This window comes from Crocodylus siamensis, chromosome 1 (assembly GCF_052110815.1).
Source record: "Crocodylus siamensis isolate JL-2025a chromosome 1, ASM5211081v1, whole genome shotgun sequence".
NCBI lineage: Eukaryota > Metazoa > Chordata > Crocodylia > Crocodylidae > Crocodylus > Crocodylus siamensis.
The window spans coordinates 358106647-358120288 of record NC_143395.1 but is presented as its reverse complement, the minus strand read 5'-3'; the positions used below and the strand labels follow the sequence as shown (position 1 = coordinate 358120288).

General features: G+C 45.0%; 1 pseudogene; it reads right to left on the bottom strand.

Annotated features, from left to right (window-relative positions):
* LOC149874941 (uncharacterized) overlaps window positions 1–13642 on the bottom strand; it is a 119156-nt pseudogene that overhangs the window by 76012 nt on the left and 29502 nt on the right.

Below are 13642 nucleotides of genomic sequence, written 5' to 3'. Positions count from 1 at the left end.
AAGTGCAAGGTACTGCACCTGGGGAGGAAGAACCAGCAGCATACCTACAGACTGGGGAACTCCCTTCTCGTCTACACAGAAGCAGAAAAGGTTCTTGGAGTCGTTATTGAGTCCAAGATGAACATGGGCCACCAATGTGAGGACACAGTCATAGCTTCATAGTTTCTAGGATCGGAAGGGACCTGAGTAGATCTTCTAGTCCAACCCCCTGCGATGGCAGAAAACAGTACTGGGGTCAAACGACCCCAGCAAGGTGTTCATCTAACTTCCTCTTAAAAACCCCCAGGGTAGGGGCTAGCACCACTTCTCTTGGAAGTTGGTTCCAGATCCTAGCCGCCCTGATTGTGAAGCAGTGCCTCCTGATATCTAGCCTAAATCTACCCTCTGCCAGCTTGTGACCATTATTCCTGGTCACTCCTGGCAGTGCTCAGGGGAACAGGGACTTCCCCAGTGCCTGCTGATTCCCCCTGACTAGTTTGTAACAGGCCACTACATCTCTTCTGGAGCCTTCTCTTGTGGAGGCTGAACAGGTTCAGGTCAGTAAAGCTAACCTCACCTTGTCATGCATCCACAAATGCATCACAAGCAGGTCCAAGGAGGTGGTCCTCCCCCTCTATGAGACATTGGTAAGGCTGCAGTTGGAGCACTGTGTCCAGTTCTGGGCGCCGCACTTCAGGAGGGATGTGGGCAGCATTGAGAGGGTCCAAAGGAGAGCCACTCATATGCTCAGGGGGCAGCAGGGCAGGCCCTATAAGGAGAGGCTTTGGGACCTGAACCTGTTCAGCCTCCACAAGAGAAGGCTGAGAGGGTATCTGGTGGCTATCTAGAAACTTACCAGGGAGGACCAGTGTGGAATTGGAGAGTCTCTGTTCCCCTGAGCAGTACCAGGAGTAACTAGGAATAATGGCTACAAGTTGACTGAGATTAGATTCAGGCTAGACATCAGAAGGCGCTACTTCACAGTCAGGGCAGCTCGGATCTGGAACCAACTTCCAAGGGAAGTGGTGCTGGCCCCTACCCTGGGGGTCTTCAATAGGATAATCACCTAGCCAGGGTCATTTGACCCCAAAATTCTTTCCTGCCCATGGCAGGGGTCAGACTTGATGATCTACTCAGGTTCTTTCTGACCCTACCAGCTATAAAACTATAAAAGTGTCATGTAAAAGACTGTGGCATTACACTAATAAGCAGTTAAATAGTCACTGAAAAAGCATGCAAATGCTTTAGCACAGCATAGCACAGCATTAGCACAGCATAGTGCACATTAATTTGGTGGTACTAAATTTGGAGATACTGAATTTAATATGCATTAGAAAAGGTGCATTAATGCATGTGTAGACGTGTTTTCAGAGCAGAGAAATCAGAGACAGAAAGATGCCTTCCAAAACACAAATTATTTCACATGTGTCTCCTTAACCTGCAATGGTATTAATTAAAGAGCAACACTGGAAACTTACTGCTTGATATATCTGTCAGCAGCAGGGCTTCCTGAACACTAAAGTAATGGTGGATACCATAAGAGTAGAGATCCTAGTAACAAGTAATCAGGAAGAGAAATGATAAACTTTTGCTATGTGCAAACGGCTGACAAACATCATTTTGGCTTACCTTTGGAATCAGCTACATGATTTCTTTTTAATCTTCTGGAAACAAGTAGAAAAAAAAGTGTTCATGTTTTTCTCTGCATGAATAACTTTTCCTGCAGTTTTGCTTTTGATTGCAGCTTTTTCCAAAAATGGTCCAGAGCCAGAGAGAAGCAAACAAGTGAGAATTGATTCCCCACATGTCACTTTGATATGCTTTCATTAAAAAAAAAACTATCAAAGGTAGTGAGACTAGATTGACTCATGAAATATTCACAAAGTAACTTCATTGCCACAAATATATTAATTAAATTTGTAGTCTAACTTATTTGCAGACAGCTTTTGAACATTTAATTATTTTCCCCACCAAGAAAAAGAAAAAAAGACAGTAGGTTTCTATCAAGTTCACAAAACCATGTTTAATATGAGTATAAAAGGTCTTTTCTACCTTAAAACAAGAACAGTTTTTTTGCCAAAATATGGAATTATAATCATAATGACCTAGAGTGATATTGAAAGCTAAAAAAACAAATGACGGTATAGAAAATATGTCAATAGCTGCCTCCTAATTGTAATACCCACCAGATGTAAATTAGACAATCTACCATATTGATATAGGATGGTTAGCCCCTTAAGAACAGACCTATTAGTCACCCATCAGTACTAGGCTTGCAGAGCAGATGCAACACCAATATACTTAATGCCTCTAACAAACAATGATGACAAATGAAAACCATGTCCTATGCCATCAATGGAAAAGTCTGAAAGAGTTGTGCAATATGAACATGTAAGCTTAAACAATTAGTAGGCAAGCCATCAGGATCTCAAGAAACTGCTGGTAAGAAGGCAATTCTAATGATATTTCTACAAAGATGGAAATAAACAATTTACCCATTAATACATTTTGCCATAAGCACATGCATATTGTTAAGAAATTGTCAGCAGCACAGTTTGCTATAACCTTGAAAGTTTATTTTTCTCCCAAAAGTGCATATAGCCCAGCATGTCATCCCTCTGCAATTACCAGGATTGCATATATCTACTCAAAAGTTCCATCTTTTTTAAACTTAGTTTCAACCCTTCTTAAGGGATGGACCTGCTCTGACTAAAATCAGTGACAACACTCCCAAGGGCTTCAACAGCAATAGGCCTGGGCCTTTCTTTTACTGTACAACTGACATACAGCTCAACTGGTATATCTTTACCTTATACATATTATTCTTACTCTCTTTTTCTTTAAACATTCTTTAAATCCCAGATGCATATTATCTTTACTTTTGTGGTTTCCTTTATTATTACAGCACTCACCAAGGAAAAGAAAGACCTTAGTTTTTGATTCTTTGTGGCCTGAGAGGATTCAGACTTGCACCTTTCCCTCCTAAGAGAATCCCTTAACCACAAGGTTATAGAAAAGTTAAAGCAGCTTCCAACCATCCTACTGAAGTTGGACCACTGGTCAGAAAGAGTCATGTGGTCAGGAGAAAGAAAAGGAAGAAGTCTGATTATAGCCCTGTGTTGAAGGCACTCCCAGCGAAGGAGAAGACCTGGCTTCTTAACACTTCTCACAAGGTTATTTGTTTTTCTTAACCAATGCTAGTCTAAAATAAAAGGCATAGGGATAGGGAATAGGGGACCAGAATAGGGACCTGTAGAGGGGCACTGCTGCTTTTGCTGCTGCCTGCAGGGCTTTGTGGCTGCAGTGCAGAGCTGTGCCTGAAGAGCTGTGTGGCCAGCTGCAGGAAGGCAGCACAGGGTGCAGCAGTGGTAGCGGCTGCCACGTGTGAAGCCCTCCCCGGTGCCCCCTCTCCTCAATGTTGCCTTCCTCACTGCTGATGCACCCCGGGATGCCTTCCCACAGATGACTCCACAGGCAAGTGGTATGGGGTGGGACAGCAGTGGGCAAGGTGGTGGTGGTAGTGGCCACTCCAGGGCTGGTCTGGTTCCATGCACTTGTGGCCAGGTGGCCACTCCAGGGTTTCCCCCAACACCTCCCTGTTTTCTATCAGAATGCCTGGTTGGCTGCACGTCAATCATGAATGGTGCTATTGGCCCTTAAGAGAAGCTGCATGTGGAGGCACCAAGCCTGGTTGCATCAGTAGTGGCACTGGCAGTCCATGTGCAGCTGTCCAGGTACTCCAGGGCTTCCCCCAACACCTCACCACTCCCTCAGCCTACAACCAGCTCCCCACAGCCAGCTTCCCACTCATCCAGTTCAGACCCCAACCCTGCCCCACAACTCCATGCCCCACAACTCCATGTAAGCCCCAGTTACATAACCTTGCAGGCTCGAGAAGGAAAATGTGCCTGAACTGTGCCTTGGGACTGACTAAAAGCCTCAGCCCCTACCCTCGCCTCCCCTCTCCAGACAGGGCTGGAGATTTCCCTCCCTTTTTGCAATGAGCTCTTCAGGCTGGAGTTCTGCCAGCTTGCAGAGCTTTTGCAAAAGGGGGAAACCATGGCTTTCTCTGCTAAAAGGTAAAATCTGTGTTTTCTGATAAAGTATCAGATACAGTATCTCATTCTGTTCTCATAAATAAACCGATAGACTGTGATATAGATAATTAAATGGTCAGGTGGTTGGCAAATTGGCTTAGAGGTTACACCCACAGAGTGGTGGTAGATGGGTAGATATCAACCTGGAAAGACATGGGCAGTGGAGTCCCACAAGGCTCATCTTTGGACTGGTGCTATTCAATGTCTATATCAGTGACTTGGACAAGGGCATGGAGAGCACTCTGTCCAAGTTCACAGATGATATTAAATTATGGGGCAAAGTTAACACACCAGAGGGTAGGGAACAGATCCAGGCAAATCTGGACAGGTTGGAAAAATGGGCAGAACGTAATAGGATGCAGTTCAACAAAGACAAGTGCAAAGTGCTGCACCTGGGCAAAAAGAAACACCAACATACTTCCAGGCTTGGGGATGACCTTCTCAGCAGCACAGCAGTGGAAAGGGATCTTGGAGTCATAGTTGACTCCAAGATGAACATAAGTTGTCAATGTGATGAAGTGATCAGCAAGGCTAATCACACTTTATCATACATTAGCAGATGCATGACGAACAGGTCCAGGGATGTGATGCTTCTCTTCTATGTGGCACTGATCAGGCTGCAGTTAGAGTACTGTGTCTATTTTTGGGTGCCATATTTCAAGAGGGATATGAAGAATCTTGAGAGAGTTCAGAGGAGGGCCAATCGTATGGTCAGAGGTCGGCAGGCAAGGCCCTACGAAGAGAGACAGAGGGACCTAGCCTTCAGCCTTTTCAAGAGAAGGATAAGAGGTGATCTTGTGGCTGCCTATAAATTCATCAGGGGCAGGGGCAGCAGGGAATGGAAGATGCTCAATTTATTAGGGTATCCCCTAGAGTAACTAGGAACAATGGCCACAAATTGATGGAGAGCAGATTTAGGTTGGGCATTAGAAAGGATTTCTTCACAGTAAGGGTTGCCAGAATCTGGAATGGGCTTTCAACGGAGGTGGTGCTCTCCCCTACATCAGGGGTCTTAAAGAGGAGGCTGGACAAGCACCTACCTGGGATCATCTGACCCTAGTGCTCTGTCCTGCCCAGGGCAGGGTGTCAGACCCAATGACCTACTGAGATGCCTTTTGACCCTAACATCTATGAAAGTGGGCAATCCATGGTTTTCTCTGGTTTTCCCTGGGAAACGGAAAACCTGGATCCCTAGTGATAACAGGAGAAGCTACTGGAAAATGCTTCCTTTTGCCAAGAGTCATATGATGCCCATCAGACACAGCTCTATGTTGTAAGATATGCAGGTGGCCATTTGTATCATCCTATGTATCTTAAAGTATAGAGCTGTGTCTGATGGCCAAAAGTGTGTATTCAACAACTTGTTACTAAAAATATTTATTGTGATTACATGTTTGCTTTATACACAAGATTCTTTCTCAAATAACTTTTTACATTAAATTTCTTTGCCTTCTTTGAGTGAAGGTTTAAAGATAAAAGAGCTTCAAGTTGTGACACAAATATATCACAACTGAATATATCAACTGGAACTCAGTCTTCAGTAAAATGGAATATATTGGTCCTGTCTAAAAATTTGGCCCAATCTCTAGCAGCTTTTCACTCTTCTCAACCTTACCAATAGCTGATTGAAGGAGAGATTAAAAGTCATTTGCTTCAAAATATTTTCACAGAATCTTAGGACAAAACTGGGGTTAAAAACATAATGAAATTGTCCACTTGCAATTTGAAATCACCTATTGAACTCAGTATAGCTTCAGAGGGGCATTCAAGTACATGATTTAAAAACCCCCCAACCGTAATCAGGTTCAATAATATTACAGGTCATGAGGTGGAGCTAACAGGTGATCTTAAGGGGGCATATTATAATTATGAACTTCATTGGAGGATTTCATAGACTACTACATTTCTCATGTAAACACCTTCCATTTTGGTTAATCTGTCTTCTAATTTGCATTTTCAGGTTGTCAAATTATTTCACTCTTGACACTGTAACTTATAGCTGGCTATGTCCAAATACATATTGTGGTAAGTAAACATCTACTCTATTAAGTATTTGACCTTGGCTTTTCTTGGTAGTCATTCCAAAAACTACTCTGATAAGAAATTGCCACCTGCTTATCTTAAAAGGTAGAGCTGTGTCTGATGGGTATCATGTGACACTTGGCAAAGGAAAGTGTTTTCCAGTAGCCTCTTCAATAAATAGTGATGTCAGAGGTCTTTTTTACAGTAAGTCCCGCTGTTGATGTAGCCAATTTTCAGATTCATATTTCACAACAGAATCACAGTCATTCCCACCTTAAGCATGAGCTTGTGAGGAAGTGAACCACTTAGAGATAAACTGTTGAGAAACTTGGTTAGATATTGAATTTCCTCATGTCACTGTCATGTTTGCTATCTATATGATCTATGTTTACATACAGGCTTTCTTCTCCGATAATTGTAGCCATTATGTAATTGTTTATAGCATTGCAGTGTTTGTTTTTAGGGCAAAGAATCATAATTCCAACTGCACTGAAATAAATCCTCTGAAAGGTCACTGCCATAGACTGACTTGGTTAAGTCACTTTCTTTTAAATGTTAAAATGCAGTTTTCTGGTATTCTGATAAAATCAGAGGGATCTCCATATGTAGTCTCAGTCCTCTCTCCTACTATCTTAAGATAAGCAGAAAATTCATCTGCTACAGCTATTCCTTTCATGTTACAGTGAAATTTCAATATTTTAAAATGTTTTAAGACAATGGTGATCTCTTAAAACAATTCTCAGTTATACATGGGTGTGAGCCACAGGGAAGAATAGGCAAAACCTGCTTGAAATACCCTCCTAAACCTACTGGTCTCACTTTCCCTCCAAATGAGTTTTCAACATTCATTATGGTACACAGGAGTTGATTGAGAATTGTAATGTTCAAGTAGTCAAATACAGTGATGCTCAATGCAGGCTGAAGCATGGAACTCAGAGAAACTGGTGATCTCTGAACAGCCTTTTGTTGTGTAATTGCTATATGCTCTCAATGTGTGTGAACAGCATCCTCATGTCTTACCTGCTCTTCTGTTCTCCTGTTCACACAATACAATTCATTATGCATCAAGTGATTTTCTGCATTTTCATAATATTCAGAAACATTATTTTGCTGACTTCCATGTAGACCTGCTAGCATTTGCAATCTGTATGATGGTGGACATCCTGCTGGCAGGCTTTCTGGTTTTGATTTTCTGTTTCAATATTTTATTCATCCACAGCATGAATATAGTAAGTATGGATAGATTTTAAAATGTAGTAACTTAAGCAGTTACTCAGAGCTTCAAAATAAAAATGTAGTAACTTGAGCAGTTACTTATAGCATAAATTATTTAAAAAAAAATAAAGACAAAGGAAGACATTTCAGTTAAATATGTTTAAAAGGCACAGACACAAAGTTTATTCTAAGTACATGGTGTTAGTGTATCAGAGCTAGATTTAGGACTGGGTGACATGGGCGACTGCCCAGGGTACAGTGGTCAAGAAGCTGTCACACATGCATTCTCACACACACACATGCACATTCATATACACATGCTTGGTGAGCAGTCCATGTTCACAGCAGCGCTTGCCCCCAATCCTGCCCCACCCCAGTCGATCCCTATCGCAGGCAGGAGTGGTGCTCAGCCCAGCCTGAACCCACCTCTACTCACTGCTCAGGAAGAGCATGTATCAGGGGTAATAGTGGTGCGAGGTTGCCCATCCTCCTGCCTAGTGCACCATACCTGCCACCTCCCTGCTGGACTGCATCCAGCACCTTTGCCTGTCTGCCTGTGTATGAAGCAGCACCACTGACTTGGAAGAGGAGGGGTCCAGAGGGGGCACCAAAATACAAGTTCCCCCAGGGCACCCTTTTCCCTAAGGCCAGCTCTGTTACTGTGTCAGGTGAACATCAGGTAGAGACCTGCTTTGCATAAAGTCTCACGTGGACTAAAGCCCTGCACTGCCTGCTAGCTTGCTTAAGAGTTCATAGGTACCATGTATGTGTGTGCTGTATCAAGCAATACTTTTTCTGTTGCCATTTTTTATTTATTATGTTTTTTTCAAACCTTTTCATTATTTTTCATTTTTTTACACATCTACACTCCTTAAGCTTTTAAATTATATATAATATGTGATTATAAAATAAGCACAAATACCTTAAAATGTTGAATCATCTTAAATCCATCTTAAATCTTAAACCATCCATTACTTACTATATTAGTATATAGATTATTTGTATTTAAGGTGTCTTAAGCACTGTCTAGGCAATGTCACATCACTTAAGCATCGTAAAGTTCCCTCAGCCACCCAATTATCCACAGCCAGTATCCCAGATGGCTACTTTCTGGCTTAGAACCTAGAGACGGACCTCACTTCTTCAGCAGGGTGGAATGCACACAAAGTCACATCCAGTGAAATAGGCAGCTTTTTTTAAACAAAAAAATTATTAACTAACAGCAATACAGCAGGCAGTGCCCTTGGGTCAGCTCCCAGGCAGAGTCTCAACTTCAGCTGTTCTTTTTCCAGCATCTCAGCTCACCTTGCCTGCCTTTTCACCCTGCCCCATCTCTGGAAGTCCCCTTTTCAAGACAGTGTCTTTACACTGGGGGCTCCTTTGAAGTCTCTTGTAGACACCAGAAACAGCAGGGAGTCTTCAGATGCTAGAACCTACATTCAGTTGTACTCTAGTGTATCGTCTGTGCAAACTAGTTGATTGTTTCCTTGTTGTTCAATTCCCTGCAATTGAGACGCTTAAGGCAGATCCTTCCCAGTCTTCTTCAAAACATTATAAACCCATTCTTTCCCTGAGTAAAAGCCAGTCAGAGAAACTAGACACACTCTTATAACATAAGCACATTTAACCAGAATTATTACCAACAGCACCATAATGACATATATAAACACCAAAGACAGACAGACAGACAGATAGACAGATTCCTATTGGTTTAGAACTTCCCTTCTTATTGACTTTACATGTGAGATCTGTGTATGAGGTTTACTGTAAAGGTCAAGGTTTTGAAGGCACTGTGTGTGGCTGTGACCTCATTCAGTTGTCAGTCCAGTTGTGCCCCAAAAACCAAGTCCTTCATGAAGGGGCTGACCCATATATGGTGCCCCAGGAGACAGGCCACACCCCTTCAAATGCCACCAGCAGGGGTGGTCTGTCCTCACCTGTGCCCCACCCTGACACATCACCAGAAGAGGGGACCTTGGGTCTTCAGAGCCCCACCCTGATCACCTCACTAGCTGCTGCTTTCACTGGTAGCTTGGGGAGCCCTGCCCAGTGGTTGCCTCACTCTTGGCACAGCCCCATACCATGTCATGAGGAGCAACTGGCCATGCCACTTCTGGCCATGAGCTCCTCCCTGACGGATGTCTCTGGCTGGGCTTTAGCCTGCCACACATCACAGGTCTTGGACACTGGGTGCAGCTGGATGCTGTCATTGATGGAGATCCCCACATCAAGCCTCCAGCTTCACCAGCCCCAGACACATGGTAAGTTCTACACTGGTGGAGAAGCCTCCCAGTCCCTGGCCCTGGCCCTGGTCCTGGCCGTGGCCCTGGCCCTTCCCTGCCCCCAACCCCTACCCTCAGTCCCTGCCTGGCTCACCTGCACTCCTCTGGCCCTAGGTTCCCCCCTTTCCCCACAGTATGCAGACAGGCTGAGCACAGTTCAAAACTTCATTGAGCAGCCCGTATCCCCACAGCTGGGTGGGCACAGGCCTCTCAGATACTGAGGAAGGTGTTGATGTCCTCCTTGGCAGTGAAGAGCAGGGATGTGCAGCTCAGTGACAGGTAGCCCTCCAGCAGCAGTGGAGGTTGCAGGGAAGCTATGGCTTGCCCTCACACCATCATAGCTCAGAGTCTCAAACCAGGAACACAGGTGTACCTGGGGCACCAGCAGGAACAGCAGCAGCAGGGTGTAGTGGCTTGGGCACCCCACTACCTGCACAAAACAGCTCATTCCACACTGCTCAGGGCACATGCAGCAGGGGCATGCTTGGGATGCAACAGCACCATGAAGTGGGAGAGTCCCATGGTGCCTCCCTGGAAAGACCTCCTTCAGAGAGCATGTTAGCCCCTCATCTCAGTTGTCCAGGAGCTTCACATGTCCCATGCCCAGGTACCATGGGTTGAGCAGCAGCACAGCAGACTGACTGGCCTGCAGGGAGAGAGGGGGTGAATGGGGACTGGAGCTGGATCAGCATCTGCTACTGGCAGCCTGACCTGGCCCACCCTAGGAATAGAGCAAGAGAAGCAGGCTGCCTGTAGTCAGCACCTAGTGGCCCACCAGCCCCAAGTGAGCAAGAAGGGCCGGGGGCTCAGCCAGCAGCTGCCTGTGCCCAGCCCTGCTCAGAAATGTTATCATGGTTCCTGGGCACCCCACACAGCCAACCTCCAATCTGAGGACAGGCAGCACAGGGTCCCTGATGCAGAGCATCTTATCTCTGAAGTCTTGTAAATTCTCACAAAAGTCTTTTATCTCTTACTTCTGCAGGGACATAGGGGAGAGGCCACAGGGCCCTGCAGGAATGCCACCTCAGGGTCACCACCACCCACTACTGGAGTCACCTGGACACACCAGCTGTGCCAGCAGTGCATTAGGGATTGGACCCTCTTGCTCCAGTGTGTGGTGGCAGTGGTGGAGAACCGGGCAGTGCAAAAGCAGAGGTGGGAAAAGGCATGGGAGGCATGGGATTTGGCCTGGAAGAAAGAAGATATCACCTGGGAGACCACACAAGAGGAAGTAAGGGTCTGGGAGCACTAGGAGCACTGGGCCCAGCTGGAGGCTCTGGCCTAGTACAATGTGGATTTGCTCCAGCAGCAACTGACCAGGCAGGGCTGACCACTAGATGTTCCATCCATGCCCCTGCATGCCTGGCACCTGGCTCCAGCCTTGCAGGGCCCTTGGGTGCCACCCACCATACCACAGCCTGGGCCTCAAGGGAGCACCTCTACAACCTCCTGCCTGCAGGATCTGCTGGTGTATGCCACAGCCCCCAGACCTGCGAGAGAGTGGTGCTGGAGGGTGGGGTAGGCAGGGGGTAGAGGGTGTGTGAGCAGCAGGGGAGGTGGTGTCAGTGGGGACAGCTGGGTGCTTCTCTATGTCCCAGCACTTTAGGTGGAGCCAGAGCTGGTGCGGAATGTCTTCAAAGATGGGCCAGGTCATTTTGAACATATCAATCCACTGGTCATTGTCCCATTCCTGCATCACAATTTGCTACCACAAGTCCTGACTGGCATGAGAGGCTCAGAGGTGGTGGGGCTGGTGGAACAGGAGGGCAACAGCGGCCTCACTGGTGGTGTGCAGGAGACCACAGTCACTGTGTCTGGTGGCAGCTGCTGAGTGGCAGTGGGGGCACCAGAAAGACATATACAAGTCATCCGTCAGGTGGTTGGAGAAGGTGGGGGAGTCGGGTAGCACAAGGTAACCAAGCACCAGGCTCTCAAAATAGTGACAGGTGACCAGGACAGCTGTGGCAGCCATGAGGAGCAGAGAACCCTGCCCCTGGGCCCCAGAGCCAGAAGCTGAGGGAGCCAGGGCTGGGAAGTGCAGCTGAGGCAGAAGCAGAGCTGGCATGTACTTCCTGCGTCTCTTGCATGCTGCTCCTCTGACATGGGAAGTATCTACTTGCAGCTCACAGTTGTGGAGGGTGTGCTTTTAAGATGGCTGCCAAGTGCTGGAAGATGGCTCTGGCTTCAGCATGGCTGCCAACTGGTGGCAGCCATATGGCCAGAGGCTAGAGCTCCTCTGGGTGGCCACAATGGCACATGGAAGGGGTAGAGTAACTTGCAACTAAAGTTAGTCCCAAATCTCAGCATGTGTAGACCCCTGCCAAAAATACTTAATGGTATTAGCTTAATGCACATTAAATTTAAGCATGCTTAAATTCATTTGTAGACACACCCACAAAATATTAAACAGGCAGGCAGTATCTTATTGTTGAAGTTTGAGTAGACTTAGTTCAAAACCCAGTGATTGTGTAATAATGCAACAAAGCTTTTTTTTTTCATTCTCCAGAGATTATACAAAACATAGTATAATTAATTATACACAGTAGACTAAATCTGAGAGATACTGGATGAATCTATACGTTCAATTAATTTGAAGAAATACACTCTGGAGCTTATTGCACCAGAGTTTATTTTTCCTCGGTATGCTATTTGAATATGCACCCAGGACCACAGAAAGTTGAGCTAGGACAGAGTAGTCCTAGCTGGCAGGGGGTCCAGGGAACCAGCCTGCTCACACAGGCCTGATATGACCCAGATTATTGGGTTGTGGAGGGGCTGGCTGGGGTCCAAGTGTGCTCCAGTGTGGAACTGTCCCACATCGAAGCACCCTCATGCCCCAGCCAACCTAGTTATCATCTACACGTGCATTGCTGTACATGAAAAAGCTCTGCAGCAGGATAGTACTTGTGTTTACAAGTAGTATCCTGCTGCAGAGTTTATTAGCTTCCTGTAGCTTAATAGGGTCTCACGTGTAGACACCAAGACATTTACCATGGAGCTAATTAGGCAACTCCACAGTAAACATCTGGTGTAGATACACCCACTGAGATCAAAACACTCATACAGATGCTAACACATCATAGGATTTACTACTACTGATGCAACTACTGCTACAATTGGAAATATGTATGAGAGGAAATCCTACCTTTGCTAAAGTTGTTTTTAGTCAAATAGTTCAGGTGCTGAGTACAGTGAAAGGAGAAAGAAAAGATCATTCAAACCAGTAAAAAGTAATGCCCTCCTCCCCAAGGGTAAAAAGCAAGAATTTGTTTCCAATCATTTAGGCTGGTAAGCCTTCTTAGCATGATGGATGTCTCTGGTTCCATATAATATTACAGTAAACAACACGACAACAACAAGTGCAAAGCATATACTGTCAATGTGCACTGGAGGTTGGGAGAGAGGATTTTTCATTTCATATATCATTTATAAATGGATGCAGTATCTCCACAAAGTCACTAAGTTTTAAATCCTTAATGAGACAGGAAAACTGTGCATTTCAGTCTGTATACATGTACAAGTTCTGTCTGGGGTTAGGAACTGACACGTGGAAAAACTGGACATATTAAGAAAGGAAGTGCAGTTGATGGCTACAAAATTTAACAGAGTTTTAGCAGGAAATAAGAAAGATGTGCATACATATTTTTTGTTTAAATGTGCAAGCCCAGGTCTAGAGTACAGCTAAACAATGAATATCTGTACATCATTATCTACTGATTTCACTTACATTTCAACATGTGAAGCAAGAAGGCTCTTTATCTATAACTTTATTGTTGTTGCTGTTAGTTAAAACAGATATATTCTAATGTGTAAGAGACAATGAAAAAATGGGCCCTGATCTTAAAAATGAATTTCTGTGGATAATTTTATACTTGCAAGTTATCACACTGTAGTCTACTCTTACATAAATTCAGTTTAAGTTTTTGCAGGTTAGGTTCATGGATCATACTCCAAGAACTTTTATTCTGAGGACCCCTCTTTAAAAAAGATTTACATGTGCACTTACCTTCTCATTTGACTGGATGTAACCCTATGGATCTTGATAGA